Source organism: Ambystoma mexicanum, chromosome 4p (assembly GCF_040938575.1).
Source record: "Ambystoma mexicanum isolate Mex_15411 chromosome 4p, UKY_AmexF1_1, whole genome shotgun sequence".
In the NCBI taxonomy this organism is placed as follows: domain Eukaryota; kingdom Metazoa; phylum Chordata; class Amphibia; order Caudata; family Ambystomatidae; genus Ambystoma; species Ambystoma mexicanum.
In genome coordinates, this window is record NC_090927.1 from 431,362,500 (window position 1) to 431,380,840 (window position 18,341).

Genomic DNA, 18,341 nt, shown 5'->3' on the forward strand with positions numbered 1-18,341 from the left:
ACACGGTGAATTACAGCCCAAGAACTGTCCCTTTTTGTCTAAAAAAGAAAGGCTCCTTTTCAGTCAGAACATATACTGAATGCATGAATACAGTGGTATTGAAATGGGAAATAGAACCAGTATATGTGGGAGATCAAGTTTATTTTATATGTGGAGAGAAAGTATATCCTTGGTTGCCCAGAAACTGGGGAGGTACATGTTACCTAGGTCTACTGTTCCCAGGAGTATTCCCCTTAGAAACAGCAGACATGGCCAGACTATCCAGAGCTAGAGTCAAAAGGACTAGCAAGGGTGTTTTGATAGCGACTGACGTAGCAAAATCATTCATTCCATTGTTGGGCAGATAGTGAACTCCTATAATATAAGGCAGCGTCCAGAATACTAAAAAATACCATAAACACAACGACAGATATACTATTTAACATGACGTTGGAAGAAAGAGGAATCAGGTTAATGACGCTGCAAAATAGAATGGCTCTCGATGTGATCCTGGTTGATCATGCGGGAATTTGCAAAATAGTGGGATCAGCGTGTTGTGTATATGTAGATGACTATTCCCCTACAATCTTTGAAGCAATAAAGAAAATGCATGTCCTAAGTTCTGAACTCCCTACTGGAGAAGGAAGCTGGGGAATAGGGTCTTGGTTTTGGGGAATACTGCGTTCTTGGGGATGGAAGTTGATTTCGATATTAGTAGTGGTGTTTGGAATATTCATAACGTGCTGTTGTTGCATACACTGCCTACCAATAGTTTGCGCTGAGGTAACTGAGGGATGTACTAAGGGATGTATGCATATGATGACAAAAAGAAAACAAACTCGTGGTCGGGCTGACCAAGACACAAATGAGATGAAAACAGTAAAAGAATTGATGGCTATAGATATTGATGAAGATGATGATGTTTACGATAGCATGCAAAATTCAGACATAAGTACTTCAGACTTATCATCATTAGAGGAGCTTACAATAAATAGATGAGACATTTGGCATACGGCCAAAGGAGGGTTTGTCAGTCTAGAAAAATGGATACCTCTCATATGTGACCGCAAACGTATTCTGATGGCCGTGGGCCAACCGTCTCATGCTCGATATGACAGAATATAGGTTTCCGAGTTTGCCAATGAACCGCCATTTTGATGTAACAAGAATCGCCATTTTGTTTTCTAACCATTGCTCATTGCTTTCTGTTCTTGTTGCCTCGCAGTACATTTTCTGCTTACACTGCTAGACTGTAAAATATTGTTGTCTGCACGTGAAAGGACTAGGCAGCAAGGCCGCGAGGATAACAAAATTTTGTTGAAACACAACGTAGGCAGCGCCAGGAAGAATGCCCGGCTCCCTCCCAAATGTAGCCTTGAAGCAGAGCTGCAGGGCATTTAATCATTTTGCAGCTGCCAGCCAGTCTCGTTATATGGTAGAATATGTTAGAATAAGGCAGCTAAAGGCTTGAATTATGCTCTTCTTACAGCCCCCCTTTGCTGAGCCCCGTTGGAGCGTGTCGGCTCCCAGGACACGAATAGCACCTCATAGATAGCAAGGTCTGGAATGCAACTCTTTCTCCGTATGTAGCTCGCTTCCAAGAACAGAAGCGCTGTGTTCTGTTCAACAACTGAAAGATGCCTCCGCACTCACAAATTGCAAATTGTTACTAGAATAGATATTTGAAGGTGCCATAGTTGTCGAAAGTGTCCATCATCACACCGAGTTCAAAGAAACCCAATAAAGGGGGGTGTTAAACATGTCATAGCTGATTGTTTGATATGCATTTTGTATATATGTAACTGATGTACGTAATTCACTCTCTTTCGTCCCTCACGGTCTAGAGATACACGTTGCGGGGCGTGAGACCGAGTTGGCCAACTGAGACTATTGCTTTGCAATAAACCCTAGCTTTGGGAATACAACCTTGTGTCTGGCGTATCTATCGTGTTTGGTGACTCGCCTTGTTTCCATAGACATAAGGGACCCCTAGGTCCCCTTTCAACCTTATCAACCCAATAATAGAATAAGGTCTGAATGAAGGGTATATCAGCCACAAAGAGGGAACATGTCTGCGCCTTAAATTCCCCAGGTGTCTGGCTTTTTATGCCCTCCCAAAAATTCATAAGGGAACTACACCACCACCAGGATGCCCAATTATCTCAGGAATCAGTTCTATTTTAGAACCTTTGTCCCAATTTGTGGATGTCTTCCTAAGAGACTAAGTCACTAAGATGAAATCAACACAATCATACACAAAAGACACCACAGTGATATTGAGACTTTTGGAAAGACTCAATCTCCCACACAATGAGGTTTATATAGTCATATTGGACATAGAGTCCTTGTACTCAAAGATCCCCCAAGAAGAAACACTGAGGGTCATAGAGAGAGTGCTATCACAAAAAGTACCTCGAAATGAAATACCCATTACATTTGTGATGTAACTTGCTAGATCACCCTAACCAGAAACTATTTAATTCTGGAATATGAATATTATGAACAAGTAGCTGGCATTGCGATGAGGGCAACTTTTGCCCAGGTCTGGCAAATGTATATGTTGCAGGCTTTGGGCCTGATCACCAGTTTGTTGGTATCCTGGTTGGGATACTGCCCAACTTTATAAGTGTTAGCGCCCACTCACGGGTTGGACCCAATGGGGAATTTCTGGTGCAATTACCTCAAAGTAATACTGCAGGCAATAATCATGCCATAAATGGGTATTTTTCTGGTGTGTTTACCCTAATCTCTGGGCTGGGGGTAAACACCCCAGACTTGAGATTGGGTGGTCCCTTAAATGTGGCGGTAATGGTGTAGGGGGGACCCTTAAATGCAGCGGTAATGAAATTGAGCAGACCTTCAAATGCAGCGGTAACCGCCGCATTTAAGGGTCTACCTAATCTCATTTAAAGTGCTACCACCCCACTAGTGATCAGGCCCTTTGAAGAGAAAATCAACTAGAGCAAGTCTGATACATTTTTGGTGAATATAACTAAATGGACTCGCTACATAGATGATGTCCTCATGATATTTGATGGGAACTAAGAGCTTTTAAAAAACTTCATGGCATGACTTAACGAGCAGAATCTGTTCCTAAAATTCCCGCATGAATACGGCAGAAGGAAGCCATTTTCTTAGACCTCAGGATTGTGAGAAATGAAGAACATTTTGAACCCACAGTACAGCATAAAAAACAGGTAGGAACTCCCCGTTGGAAATCAATAGTTTCCAACCTAGGAGCCTAAAGGAGAACTTCCTCTTCAGGCAGTTCTTAAGATATCGTTGCACTGCACAAACAGAAAGGAATATGACAAGCAAGAGAGAGAAATGACCCTGAAAAGATCATACAACATGCCTGAAAAAGAGCCTGTAATATCCCTAACGATATCTTTGACAAAGCATGAGAAAAGGGGACGAGAACAAAATCAAATAACAGCAGTGTTCAGCCAGTCACCTGTGGTTAACACAATAAAACAAGAGATTAAGAAACTCTGGCCAATCCTGAATGTAGGGAATACTAATTTGACAGTCCGATTGTTCCCTATAAAGAGAAGAAGGAATCTGCGAGATTCATTGGTGAACACATACCAAGAGAACAAAAATGAAATGACCAGAGCAGACTAGGGACTATGCCAAGAGCTGCTGGACATACACATTGTCATTAGTGCTTGGCTTGCCCATTTACCAATCATACAACCAAGATAGATATAGGGTGGACTACACCGTGGGAACAAAGGACTTTAACAAATTTTAATACAACACATGTGGTGTATCAAATTACTTGTCCTTGCAATAAAAGATATAAAGGGATGACCACTAGGGACATAAAAACAAGAATATGTGAGCAATGTTCCAATATCAGAACAAACGATTGACAGCACCCCTTGTAGAACACTATGTTGCAATGCAACACAATGAGAATGATTTAGCATGGACAATCATTGATATGGTAAAAATACCATGAAGAGGGGGAGACATAGAGAGCAACTGTGGATTTTTCCCCTGAATACCTTTAAAGATAGTCGTGTGACTTCTCCACTTCCTTGACATACCAACTTTTACAGTTAATAGATTTTGGGCTAGTACATTTAGAAAGGTAGGCCTCCCTAAACCATCCAGCATTTTCCGTAGAAGCGCACACTGCTTCCATATTACATGGGCATATAAGGAGACCAAACCCAGTTCATATCGCAGCATGGCCAGTGGTGTACCTGGGGAGAGTGATAGAACTTTTTTCCAAAATCTAGCTTCTAAGCTATCCCAGAATTTGCGGTTTTGTGGTACCAAAGCCTCGACACCATATAGCAGAATTGGAATGTCTTTGGCCTTAGATTGGTTGGGAATAGGTTGGTATGTACAGCCATTACCATTAAGTTCTGCATGTAGTGCATCTTTAAGTGCAATGTTCTATAGGAAATGGAATGAGAGTAGTACGGGTCAATTAGACAGAACCAACATGAATGAGTTTGAGGAAATAATAATGAAGCCTGTGGGTTGTTCCATATTCCATAAAGCACAAGTAATGGCCCCAGAGCCCACGAGGAAAAGTACGTGAAAGATAACACGACAAAATAGACGAGATAGATTGTCCCCACCAGAAAAAACATCTGTGATGACGTTTCGTGTAAGAACAGACAGGGACAAAGATGCAATTCCCCCTTCTTACACGGTGAATTACAGCCCAAGAACTGTCCCTTTTTGTCTAAAAAAGAAAGTTTCCTTTTCAGTCGGAACATATACTAGATGCATGAATACAGTGGTATTGAAATGAAAAATAGAACCAGTATATGTGGGACATCCAGTTTATTTTATATGTGGAGAGAAAGCATATCCTTGGTTGCCCAGAAACTGGAGAGGTACATGTTACCTAGGTCTACTGTTCCCAGGAGTATTCCTCTTAGAAACAGCAGACATGGCCAGACTATCCAAAGCTATAATCAAAAGGACTAGCGAGGGTGTTTTGATAGCGACTGACGTAGCAAAATCATTCATTCCATTGTTGGGCAGATAGTGAACTCCTATAATATAAGGCAGCGTCCAGAATACTAAAAAATACCATAAACACAACGACAGATATACTATTTAACTTGACGTTGGAAGAAAGAGGAATCAGGTTAATGATGCTGCAAAATAGAATGGCTCTCGATGTGATCCTGGTTGATCATGGGGGAATTTGCAAAATAGTGGGATCAGCGTGTTGTGTATATGTAGATGACTATTCCCCTACAATCTTTGAAGCAATAAAGAAAATGCATGTCCTAAGTTCTGAACTCCCTACTGGAGAAGGAGGCTGGGGAATAGGGTCTGGTTTTGGGGAATACTGCGTTCTTGGGGATGGAAGTTGATTTCGATATTAGTAGTGGTGTTTGGAATATTCATAATGTGCTGTTGTTGCATACACTGCCTACCAATAGTTTGCGCTGAGGTAACTGAGGGATGTACTAAGGGATGTATGCATATGATGACAAAAAGAAAACAAACTCGTGGTCGGGCTGACCAAGACACAAATGAGATGAAAACAGTAAAAGAATTGATGGCTATAGATATTGATGAAGATGATGATGTTTACGATAGCATGCAAAATTCAGACATAAGTACTTCAGACTTATCATCATTAGAGGAGCTTACAATAAATAGATGAGACAATTTGGCATACGGCCAAAGGAGGGTTTGTCAGTCTAGAAAAAATGGATACCTCTCATATGTGACTGCAAACGTATTCTGATGGCCGTGGGCCAACCGTCTCATGCACGATATGACAGAATATAGGTTTCCGAGTTTGCCAATGAACGGCCATTTTGATGTAACAAGAATCGCCAGCCATTTTGTTTTCTAACCATTGCTCATTGCTTTCTTTTCTTGTTACCTCGCAGTACATTTTCTGCTTACACTGCTAGACTGTAAAATATTGTTGTCTGCACGTGAAAGGACTAGGCAGCAGGGCCGCGAGGATAACAAAATTTAGTTGAAACACAACGTAGGCAGCGCCAGGAAGAATGCCCGGCTCCCTCCCGAATGTAGCCTTGAAACAGAGCTGCAGGGCATTTAATCATTTTGCAGCTGACAGCCAGTCTCGTTATATGGTAGAATATGTTAGAATAAGGCAGCTAAAGGCTTGAATTATGCTCTTCTTACAGCCCCCCTTTGCTGAGCCCCGTTGGAGCGTGTCGGCTCCCAGGACACGAATAGCACCTCATAGATAGCAAGGTCTGGAATGCAACTCTTTCTCCGTATGTAGCTCGCTTCCAAGAACAGAAGCGCTGTGTTCTGTTCAACAACTGAAAGATGCCTCCGCACTCACAAATTGCAAATTGTTACTAGAATAGATATTTGAAGGTGCCATAGTTGTCGAAAGTGTCCATCAACACACCGAGTTCAAAGAAACCCAATAAAGGGGGGTATTAAACATGTCATAGCTGATTGTTTGATATGCATTTTGTATATATGTAACTGATGTACGTAATTCACTCTCTTGCGTCCCTCACGGTCTAGAGATACACGTCACGGGGCGTGAGACCGAGTTGGCCAACTGAGACTATTGCTTTGCAATAAACCCTAGCTTTGGGAATACAACCTTGTGTCTGGCGTATCTATCGTTTTTGGTGACTCGCCTTGTTTCCATAGACGTAAGGGACCCCTAGGTCCACTTTCAACCTTATCAACCCAATAATAGAATAAGGTCTGAATGAAGGGTATATCAGCCACAAAGAGGGAACATGTCTGCGCCTTAAATTCCCCAGGTGTCTGGCTTTTTATGCCCTCCCAAAAATTTATAAGGGAACTACACCACCACCAGGATGCCCTATTTTCTCAGGAATCAGTTCTATTTTAGAACCTTTGTCCCAATTTGTGGATGTTTTCCTAAGAGACTAAGTCACTAAAATGAAATCAACACAATCATACACAAAAGACACCATAGTGATATTGAGACTTTTGGAAAGACTCAATCTCCCACACAATGAGGTTTATATAGTCATATTGGACATAGAGTCCTTGTACTCAAAGATCCCCCAAGAAGAAACACTGAGGGTCATAGAGAGAGTGCTATCACAAAAAGTACCTCAAAATGAAATGCCCATTACATTTGTGATGTAACTTGCTAAGATCACCCTAACCAGAAACTATTTAATTCTGGCAGATGAATATTATGAACAAGTAGCTGGCAATGCGATGAGGGCAACTTTTGCCCAGGTCTGGCAAATGTATATGTTGCAGGCTTTGGGCCTGATCACCAGTTTGTTGGTATCCTGGTTGGGATACTGCCCAACTTTATAAGTGTTAGCGCCCACTCACGGGTTGGACCCAATTTGGAATTTCTGGTGCAATTACCTCAAAGTAATACTGCAGGCAGTAATCATGCCATAAATGGGTACTTTTCTGGTGTGTTTACCCCAATCTCTGGGCTGGGGGTAAACACCCCAGACTTGAGATTGGGTGGTCCCTTAAATGTGGCGGTAATGGTGTAGGCTGGACCCTTAAATGCAGCGGTAATGAAATTGAGCAGACCTTCAAATGCAGCAGTAACCGCCGCATTTAAGGGTCCACCTAATCTCATTTAAAGTGCTACCACCCCACTAGTGATCAGGCCCTTTGAAGAGAACATCAACTAGAGCAAGTCTGATACATTTTTGGTGAATATAACGAAATGGACTCGCTACATAGATGATGTCCTCATGATATTTGATGGGAACTAAGAGCTTTTAAAAAACTTCATGGCATGACTTAACGAGCAGAATCTGTTCCTAAAATTCCCGCATGAATACGGCAGAAGAGAAGCCATTTTCTTAGACCTCAGGATTGTGAGAAATGAAGAACATTTTGAACCCACAGTACAGCATAAAAAACAGGTAGGAACTCCCCGTTGGAAATCAATAGTTTCCAACCCAGGAGCCTAAAGGAGAACTTCCTCTTCAGGCAGTTCTTAAGATATCGTTGCACTGCACAAACAGAAAGGAATATGACAAGCAAGAGAGAGAAATGACCCTGAAAAGATCATACAACATGCCTGAAAAAGAGCCTGTAATATCCCTAAGGATATCTTTGACAAAGCATGAGAAAAGGGGACGAGAACAAAATCAAATTACAGCAGTGTTCAGCCAGTCACCTGTGGTTAACAAAATAAAACAAGAGATTAAGAAACTCTGGCCAATCCTGAATGTAGGGAATACTAATTTGACAGTCCGATTGTTCCCTATAAAGAGAAGAAGGAATCTGCAAGATTCATTGGTGAACACATACCAAGAGAACAAAAATGAAATGACCAGAGCAGACTAGGGACTATGCCAAGAGCTGCTGGACATACACATTGTCATTAGTGCTTGGCTTGCCCATTTACCAATCATACCACCAAGATAGATATAGGGTGGACTACACCGTGGGAACAAAGGACTTAAACAAATTGTAATACAACACATGTGGTGTATCAAATTACTTGTCCTTGCAATAAAAGATATAAAGGGATGACCACTAGGGACATAAAAAAGAATATGTGAGCAATGTTCCAGTATCAGAACAAACGATTGAAAGCACCCCTTCTAGAACACTATGTTGCAACGCAACACACTGAGAATGATTTAGCATGGACAATCATTGATATGGTAAAAATACCATGAAGAGGGGGAGACATAGAGAGCAACTGTGGATTTGTCCCCTGAATACCTTTAAAGATAGTCTAAACAAAGAAATCTGCTTGCAGACTCTAACTACCCTGGGATGAAATAGAGCTCAAATACACACTGAAGGGGGGCGTGGCTAACTAGCCATGGTGTACAATGTGCCTTATTGAAGCTGCTCCTGGTGATGATGATCCGAAGATTCACGCAAAAAATGACCCATGTACTCCACAAATACTTGCAAATACGTTGGAAGAGGTGCCCCACAACTACTGAAAGAAACAAGTTAATTGGGTGAAGCATCACAGAGAATCAGAACTTTTAAGATTGTAGCTCTGTGGAAACAAATACACACAAAATGGTAGACAACAAAGGGACCGAAGCCGCGACCGTAGAAGCAACTGAGCCTGGCTGTGGAGATTAAGAAGAAGACTAGCTTGTAGCATTCGCGCGGAACCGCAAAATGTTGCCCGATCGATTCTAATGTCAGGAGCAACGTTTGTTTACAAAACACACCGCCAAGTCACAATGCAGTCAACTACAAGACCCGGTGAGGCGGATCGCGCTGCACGGTGGATACAGTAGCCGCGTTCTGAGGACTTTTCAAATGTTCTGGGTGATCGCAGAACCGACGGAAAGGACACAATGCTATTTCATATGAATAGCAATGAAGGAGCCGTGCGGTGTATGAAGAGCCAGCGCGGCTAGCTGGATACATTCTTGCCCGCAATCATATACGGAGGCGGAGGCAAGATACTGGACGTGACGGCTCCCTGCCATTGTGTCGGAACATTAAGTACCCTGCACGAATGTAATTTTTGTATTGAACTGTGCGGCGGACGCAGCAGCCGTGCCGCAAGAACTTTTGGCTACAATAAGTAGCAAGCTTACAGACATGGACAGCACGTTCAGGACGACTGCAGAGCTGATGAGAGGGATACAGTAATATCTCATACAAACAGCAGTGTAGGAGCCACACTGGGGGAGAGGAGCCAGCGCGGGCTAACTGGATACATGCTTACATGAAAACTGAGGCTGGATACTGAAGGTGTCGGCTGCCAGCCACTGTGTCTGGCAAATAAGTGCCCTTCAAGAACGAAACCCCACAATAGTGCCCAAAGAACACGGATATCGGATGTCAGGGAGGGAGGAAGAACTTCCCCGGGAGACATATGCCTAAGTGACTAATCTGGTACTGATGCCTCATAAGGTAAATGGGCGCACAGAGTTATGTACCATATGAACCTTGAGGCGCAATGGTGGTAAAGACAGAAATATATCTAATGGCACTGGGGAACGAATGAGCTGGCCATTGATTGTCACGGCTGGGGAGCATGGCACGCAGGGTCGAGCCAGATTACTGACGGTACTGGTGGGACCTGTGCGAACGTCAACACGAGCGTGCAGAGCATAGTGCGCCCAGGATACAGATGGCCTTGCCAGAAGCCAGAAGAGGCCTATAGGAAGTAGTAACGACGGTCGTAGACTTGGGAGAATACAACCCACTCGAAAATATAGCCTAACGCATATGAACATATACAGCAGCTCTTCGAGGGTAACGCCCCTAGGCCTGGAATGTCTTTGTGGTGTCACAGCAGAACAAAGAGGCAGAACTGCCACACTACGAACAAACTAAAACTAGACATACAGCCAGGATTGCAGGATGACAGGGAGAGGAACCAAGGCCAAGAGTAAACAACTCACGATGGAAGCCTTTGCCAAGACACAGCAGACTACTACCGCATCAGCACAAAGTGTCGCAACTGCATCCGTGGGAAAGTACCCAGGCAAAGGAAAACCACCTGATACTAACGGCTATAACGGAGTTGAAAGACTCATGGGGGATAGCAATGTCGGATCTACGAACTTCCTTGGAAGCCAAAATAGACGCAGTAGGAATGGAGGTCACCCTGCTGCGACAAGACGTTAGGGCGCTGGCAGACAGAACGAGCGAGTGCAGTGAAAACCAACACAGACACCAGCACCAGTAACGCCAAGGAGGTTCACATACTAAAGCAGCAGGTGGCTAACCTCAAGAACCGTGCAGAGGAAGATGAACGAAGGGCGAGACAGAACAACATCCGCGTGGTCAGCCTGCCAGAGGCGGAAGAGGGCCAAGACCCTACGGACTATGTGGAGAATATGATCCTGCAAGAAATAGGGGCCGACAAACTCTCACAAGGTTTCAAAGTGGAGCGAGCACATAGGGCCCTGATAAGGAAACCGCAGCCTGGGGCCCCCCCTCGAGCAATAATTGCTAAGATCCTGAATTATAAAGACAGGGAGAAGATCTTGGAGTACTTTCGTAATGGTGGAATGATAGAGAGAGCTTCGGCGAGCATCACGGCGTATCCTGACTATACAATGCTAGTGCAAAGACAGCGATACACTATGTGGTGATCAAGTGGAAACTACGCACGGCTGGAATCAAATATATGCTTTTGTATCACATGAAGCTAAAAGTATTGCATAAAAGCAGAGTGTTCTTCTTTGATACCCCAGAGGAAGCGGCTGCATGGCTGGATTTATAGGGCTGCCCGGAACGAGAGGAGGAGCAGGTCCAGGAGGAGCACGATAAGTGATGGGGATATTGCATGCATACTGCAACGATACATAGGGGGGTATCCCAGTAGAGACTATGGTATAGATAATGGTGGAAGGGTACTGACGGATAACTCTGAAACCACATTATGATACCCTTGAATTTGTTGGACTTGTTGGACTGGAATATAGAGTACAAAGCACATAAGTAAATTGGGTAGCAATGTGCGTGGTTAATTTGAAGCAAATAGGGGAAGCAGGACGAAGGCACCCTGCCCCCCGAGAAGTAGTAGTAAGACAGCCATTAGGGCAACTTTACCCTGCTGAGCTGCGAGTACAGGCAATTGCCAGAAAGGGCTAGATGTTGTGCTGCCTGAGATCCAGGGATGGAGCTGGGTAACAGTTGGGAGGGCATTGTTGGGGCAGGAAAGGGAGGTGGGGGGTGGGAGGTTGGGGTGTTTGCATTGTTTTTTGTTAAGGGGTGTTTAAATTGGGAAACAAGCCTACATAGAAGGGGAATATACTGGGATTTGGACTGCACTGGTGAGGGGTGGGGCGGGACTTTGATAGGTCATGGGGGATCTTAAAATAATCACTTGGAATGTCAGGGGGCTCAATAGCTACTTCAAGAGGAACAAAGTTATGCTATACCTCTGCAGACAAAAGATAGACATAGCCCTGATGCCGGAGACTCACCTGACGTGGGATAAGATGCAGATGATCAGGAAGAAATGGAGGGGAACTGTTGTGGGCTCATCAAATTCGGCTTACGCCAGAGGAATAATCATCTGGGTAGCGTCGCATGTCCAGTTTCAAATGTTACAGACGATAGTGGAAACGGAAGGTTTTGGTCATAATGAAGGGATTGGTAGAAAACAAGTGTTAGGAAAGATTTCACATTTGAATGTAATTTTCCCTCCATATGCCAACCCCCAAACATTTTGCTGCTGTTTTACACCCTGATCTAACCTTTGCCAGAGAAGCGCAGCCCCTCGCCGCACTCTTCTTGGCTTTCGCTCACTTCTTTTGGGGAAACTGACATGTCCTTAAGACAGTCAGTACTGGGAGACTTTGTTTCCCTTAGTCCTTTCCTCATGTTGCAGCTTTTGTGCAACATGTAACAAGAGTGCAATGTAACTTACTTTACCGCACCCTTGGGTCTCTAGTCATTCCAAAGGCCCTAGAAACTCTCGCTGGACTTATTATGAACTGTGCAGGTGTGTCACGAACAGGACTGGTGGCAGCTATCTTTTATCTTATGTTTTGAACCCCTTTTTGCCATTTTATCCGTGCTTACCGCGTTTGGCACAAATAGGTGGCCTGGCTCCAAAGTGGCCATGCCACGTGGTTTTTGTCCTGTCCTTTGGCCATCTTGCCCCTTCACCTTCCCTAGGTCGAGCTCACCCGGGTCAGTCCTTATTTGGTCATACACTTTCCTGCAAAACCCAAAGCTTTTGCGGGCTTCTGCATGCCTTGTGTGTGTGCCTCCTGGGTGTGGGCTGGGATGTCTGTCCCCAATACACATCAAGGGTGCCAGAGAGTCTGGAGTGTCCTGAATGCCTGGGTCCACTGTGGTCTGTGATTGGTCCATGTATGGAGTGAGTGTTTGTGAGCAGATCTCCCACTGGGTCCTCTCTGTTTTGGCACGAAGGGAACTTTGGATAAGAGGAGGCCGAAACACCACTACCATGTTGATCTCCTGAGTTCACATGAACAAAGGATAAGGAGCCAAGTATCCTACTACAAGAAGCCAAGTCGAGGAACCGCTGGTGACCCGCTGGAAGGTTTGGCCCCCTGAGCCCGCTGTCGTCCTGCGAGACCCCTCTGCATCTGATCGTCCTAGAAGGTCTGCGAAGGCGCTTCGACCCATTGGAATAGTAGGACCAACTATTGTCGGCACCTTCATCTTTTGTAATGTAAAGGGGGGTGAACCTCTCCACCCCCACCCCAATTGGACGGGAGGCGCATCTCATGTCATCCGCCCTGGGGGCAGATAAGGGGGGAGTTGTCCTGCAATCCTCCCTGGGCTCAGGTGTCCCTTCCTAGGAGCAGATATCTGGCCCTGGGAGGGCTGCATGACATGACCCCCACTCCAATGTGGCCGGGGGGAGGGGGTCACCACCCTGCCCATTAGAAAATTCCCCATCGGGTTGGGGTACCCCACAGCCCCCCTTAAAATGCAGTCCACCTTTTTCACTTTTTTCCTTTGGTAACCCAACTCCCCTTGGCGCAGAGGGGCACATTGGTGTTCCAGTCTGGCCCCAGGGTACCCAAACCTTACTGCCCCACCCACTAGGGGCCTGTCCCACAATTTTTGGTGGCCCTCTCCCCCCTCACCCCAAATGGGTGGCTGGGGCAACTCATGCAGGCCTCCCTGGGCCTTCGACAAACAGTTGCTTGAGGTACACAACCCCCCCTCCATTTGGAGCGAGGGGGAGAGGGCCCCCAAAGTTTGTGGGACAGGCCCCCCAGTGGGTGTGGCAGCAAGGTTTGGGCACCCTGGGGCCAGATTGGCACACCAATGTGCCCCTCTGCGCCAAGGCAAGTTTGCTAAACAAAGAAAATAATTGAAAATGGCAGGATGCACTTAGGGGTGGGGGGGCTGAGCGGCACCCTACACCACCGGGGAATTTTGTAATGTGAATGGTGGTGCACCTCTCCACCCCCATCCCAATTGGAGGGGCGGCGCATCTCATGTAGCCCTCCCTGGGGGCAGATAAGGGGGGCCTGTCCTGCACTCCTCTCTGGGCTCAGGTGTCCCTTCCTAGGAGCAGATATCTGGCCCCTGGGAGGGCTGCTTGACATGGCCCCCACTCCATTGTGGGTGGGGGTTCACCACCCCTCCCATTAGAAAATTCCCCATCGGTTTGGGGTGCCCCACAGCCCCCCCTTAATGTGGTCCACAATTTTGGCTTTTTTCCTTTGGTAACCCAACTCCCCTTGGCACAGAGGGGCACATTGGTGTGCCAATCTGGCCCCAGGGTGCCAAAACCTTACTGCCCTCCCACTGGGGGGCCTGTCCCACAATGTATGGTGGCCCTCTCCCACCTCACACCAAATGGGTGGCGGGGGCAACTCATGCAGGCCTCCCTGGGCCTCCTACAAACGGCTGCGTGAGGTACACCCCCGTCCATTTGGTGTGGGGGGAGAGGGTCACCAGAAATTGTGGGACAGACCCCCCAGTGGGTGGGGAAGTAAGGTTTTGGCACCCTGGGGCCAGATTGGCACATCAATGTGCCCCTCTGCGCTAGGGCATGTTTGGTAAACAAAGACAAAAAATGAATATGGCAGACTGCACTTTAGGAGGGGCTGAAGAGCACCCTAAACTGCCAGGTAATTTTCTAATGTAATGGGGGGTGACCCTCTCCCCCCCACACCAAATGCAGGCGGGGGGGAATCTCATTCAGCCCTCCCTGGGGGCAGATAAGAGGTAGGCATCTCAAGCATCCCTCCATGCGGTCAGATGCCCCTTCCTAGGAGCAGATATCTGCCCCCAGGGAGGGCTACAAATGGTGCCCCATTTCCCCTTGTGGTGAGGGGGAGAAGGCCACCCCCCTTTTCTGTAAATTAAATCCCTGGTGGCTAGTTGCCCCCCCACTCCCACCCAAATCTCCCTTTTGTTTTTTTGTTTTTTTTTGTTTTCATTTCGCCCCCTTCCCTGGGGGCAGATGATCAGTCATCTGCCCTGAGGGGGGCCCTAACCTGCAGGCCTCATACTTTAGGGGGGCCTGCACACTTATTCCTGGTGCCCCCCTCCAATTGGATGGGGGGGCCACCTCACGCACTCCTACCTGGGGGCAGAAATCAGCCCCCAGGGAGGGCTACAAGTGGTGGCCACCCTTTCTACTTGGTGTACGAGGGGGGGGCACCACCCTTTCATGGGTAAAAAAATCCCTGGTGCCTAGTGGCCCCCTGATTCCCACCCCTATCCCCGTTGTATTATTTTTTCTTTTTTTCTCTTCAATTTGTCCCCCTCCCTGGTGGCAGATGATCATCCATCTGCCCCCAGGATTCTGCACATATGTGCCCCCATGCTTTGGGGGCTGGAGGGAGAGGGCTGCTTACTGTAAGCAGCCCCCACCTCCCCCTGCCTCACAGACAGAACCCTGGTGTCTAGTGGGCATTGCTAGGCGCGGATCGAGCGCTCTGCGCCCTGTCCATGCCCAGCAATGCTTTCACAAAAGGTGTCATTGGAAAGATGAGAATCTCCCCTTTCCAATGACACCTCCCTCGATCTCCGGCTTAAAATACAGCCCGAGATTCAGGGGGAGAAAGGTGCAGACTCATCTTTCATTTTCACTGCAGCAGCCCGAAATGGCTGCTGCGGTGAAAATTACTTTCACTGTTACGCCAGCGTGCATTCGGCATGCCGACGTGAAATTGAAGGTAATCTAGCCCCCTGGCAGTGACGGAGGACCTCCCCCTCACATAGCCCAGGGGTTGGATTACTGTTTTGAGCTCAAAACGACATGCCAAAAAGGACGAGGTATCTCGTCCTTGGCACTATCAAGGTAATGTCAAGGACGAGATATCTGGTCCTTGGCACTTAAGGGGTTACTGTTCCAAGAAACAAAGTTTAGAGGCATGAGTGTGGGGTAATGAGTTTTTTAAGTCATAGGATATATATAAGAAAAGGCAATATAAAAGTTGCAAACATAGTAGTACCAGTATAATAAAAAGGCGTAGAAAATTGATACAAGGTGTAACAATGTATCCAGCATAACAGCAAAAGACACAAGAGGAGAGAGGCATGAGGAAGGGGATACAACAAAAGGAATAAGCATAGAATTTAGCAACAATGAATCATACAGGGGGGGAGCCGAAAAAAATAACTAGGCCCGCCTAAACCCCACTCCGGTGGAGAGAGCAGAAAAGTGGATTACATAGTCTTCAAGTGATAGGAGGTACCAAATCCATGTAATTTCTTTTCTGAGATTGAATATATCTACGAAGATCCGTTGAATTCTGGAAATTGAAGTTTGCCCATTTAGAGTGACTTTAAGAGAAGCATGGTGTATGATGCCATATCCAGCATTCAATTGCTAAAGCTGGCCTGAAGGCAAGGAGCTCTTTTCTTCTTGCTACCGTTGCTTTAGCTACATTTTTTGTTATAAAGATTCTTTTTCCTTCCCATGTCAAGTTCTTGATTAGCCTAACATTTTCCATAATAAGAGTAACATGAGTAAAATCAAGAAGAGCCAGTATCATGGTCCTGGGTGAATTGTTAAGCTCTTGTGAAGATCTGAAAGGACCAATGTGGTGTGCTCTTTGGATATTTAGTTGTACTGAGACTGAGAGGTTGAGAATTCTAGGTAGGAACGTACGTAGGAAGGCAGTGGGGTTATCCTTTTCAGTCCCCTCCTGAAGGCCGATAATGCAAAGATTATTTCTTCTATTTTGATTTTCAAGATGTGTGTTCTGTTGTTGTACAGCAAATACTGTGGCCTCTAGTTTGGTGACTTCATTGGAAATATCTTCTGCATTCCCAATCCGCCTCTCAACTTCATTAATTCTGGCTTCAAAGATAGACCATTTGTTATCTAGTTGCTGTAGCTTAGTATTAGTGTCTTCCATGAATGGTGTGAGTGAGAGGTCCCCAAAAATACAGTTAATTCTCCCAATAGAGTCAATAAAAACGCATCCCAGAAGGGAATGAGACCAAGACCAAGTGCTGGCGGTATGAAAGGCTTTTATCTAAAATAGGGCAAGCAGAATCGACTCTGCTCATGCCTTGAGGCTCTGCAGAAGACATATTACAATTCACTTTTATACATGAATATCGTCATCAGGCTGCGGGAAGGCCTATGAGGCACATGAATAATTGGGATTGGCCACTAAGTGTGGGGACCATAGGGTCGGAGGCACTTGGTTGGCTTGAGGGCACGTGGTGAGATGACGTTGTGTCTTGGGTCAATCAGTCAGCTGGGCCCATCGAGTTGGTATGTAGAGTTGACACTTGTGTTGTTTTTCTGTTACACTAAACATTTGGCATTTGCCCTTGTGGCCACACACTCTCATTCATTCATTACCATGATCTGTTTGTCCGGTGAGCGGAAATACCTGTATCTTAAACACTTGTGAAAACATAGTTCAAAGGCAGGTTATTTATTACTGGACAGAGATTAAACGTCATCCATTGATATTGAGCTTGAGCTGATAAGATAAATCAGGATATACTGACTGAGGGGTAGAGCTCATGGGGCCATTGTATGGTCTGGGGTGTCCATCTGAAAACAAAAAAGAGAATTCTAAATATACGGCTAAAACGACAAGGTCACAAAAGGCACATATCATCATGGGCATGCATTTCGTTGGGGGTTTAGTGGTCAGATGTCCAGACATCATTAAATCTCTTCTAAGCTACTTTGATGCAATAAAGGGTAGAAAAGACTTGAAACCTCTTTGCAGTATGGTTCCTTGTTACAAGCAGAAACAGGGCCTTTAAAACACCATTTTACATGCAGGCTTTTACACGTGGCTTACTACGTTGCATTCAGGTCATACTGGTTTAAGTTATACTCTATTGTCTGTCTGGCTAAAACACTCTCATCGTAACAAAGGAAACAAAGAACTCATCAAGTAATAAAATCGTGCTAGAATCAATGTTCATCTTCCATTAAAAAGCAATTCATAGCTTGGGGTATGTGCATGCAGCCTCGGCAGGGATTGTGGCTTGTTGAGAGTGATTAGCTATTGTATTCTTACACGATATTATACATATGTTTACATTTAAAGTTATTAGAATGAGGTAGCTTGGTGCTGGCATGTACATTATTAGGCTGGTTGTACCTTACATTGTTGCAATCTATTTATTTAAGCATTTTTGTACCATATATTAATACATATCACACTTTCATTGTTTAAACTTTAACATGAGAGTTTCTACTTACACATAAACGTTATATTGTTCACTCGTAGACACATTGCCCCATCATTCAGTTTATATGATCTTGCATGCAAAACGACACGTTGGCTCTGTCCACAATAGAGCATGAACGATCAAACAGACTCAAGGCTCACTTTTAACTGTTGATTCTATCTTAAGGGGTATGGGGATTATGTTCTTTATGGCTGGGGTCTGTTGGGTGTGGGGCAGGTTTATAGAGACAGATAGCTTTTGCTCTGGCCCCTGCTCAGGGCTGTACTTGGGTCAATGAAGTAAGACGGAAGACAGAAGATACAGTGTGGATTTTGTTGCATTCTCGCAGC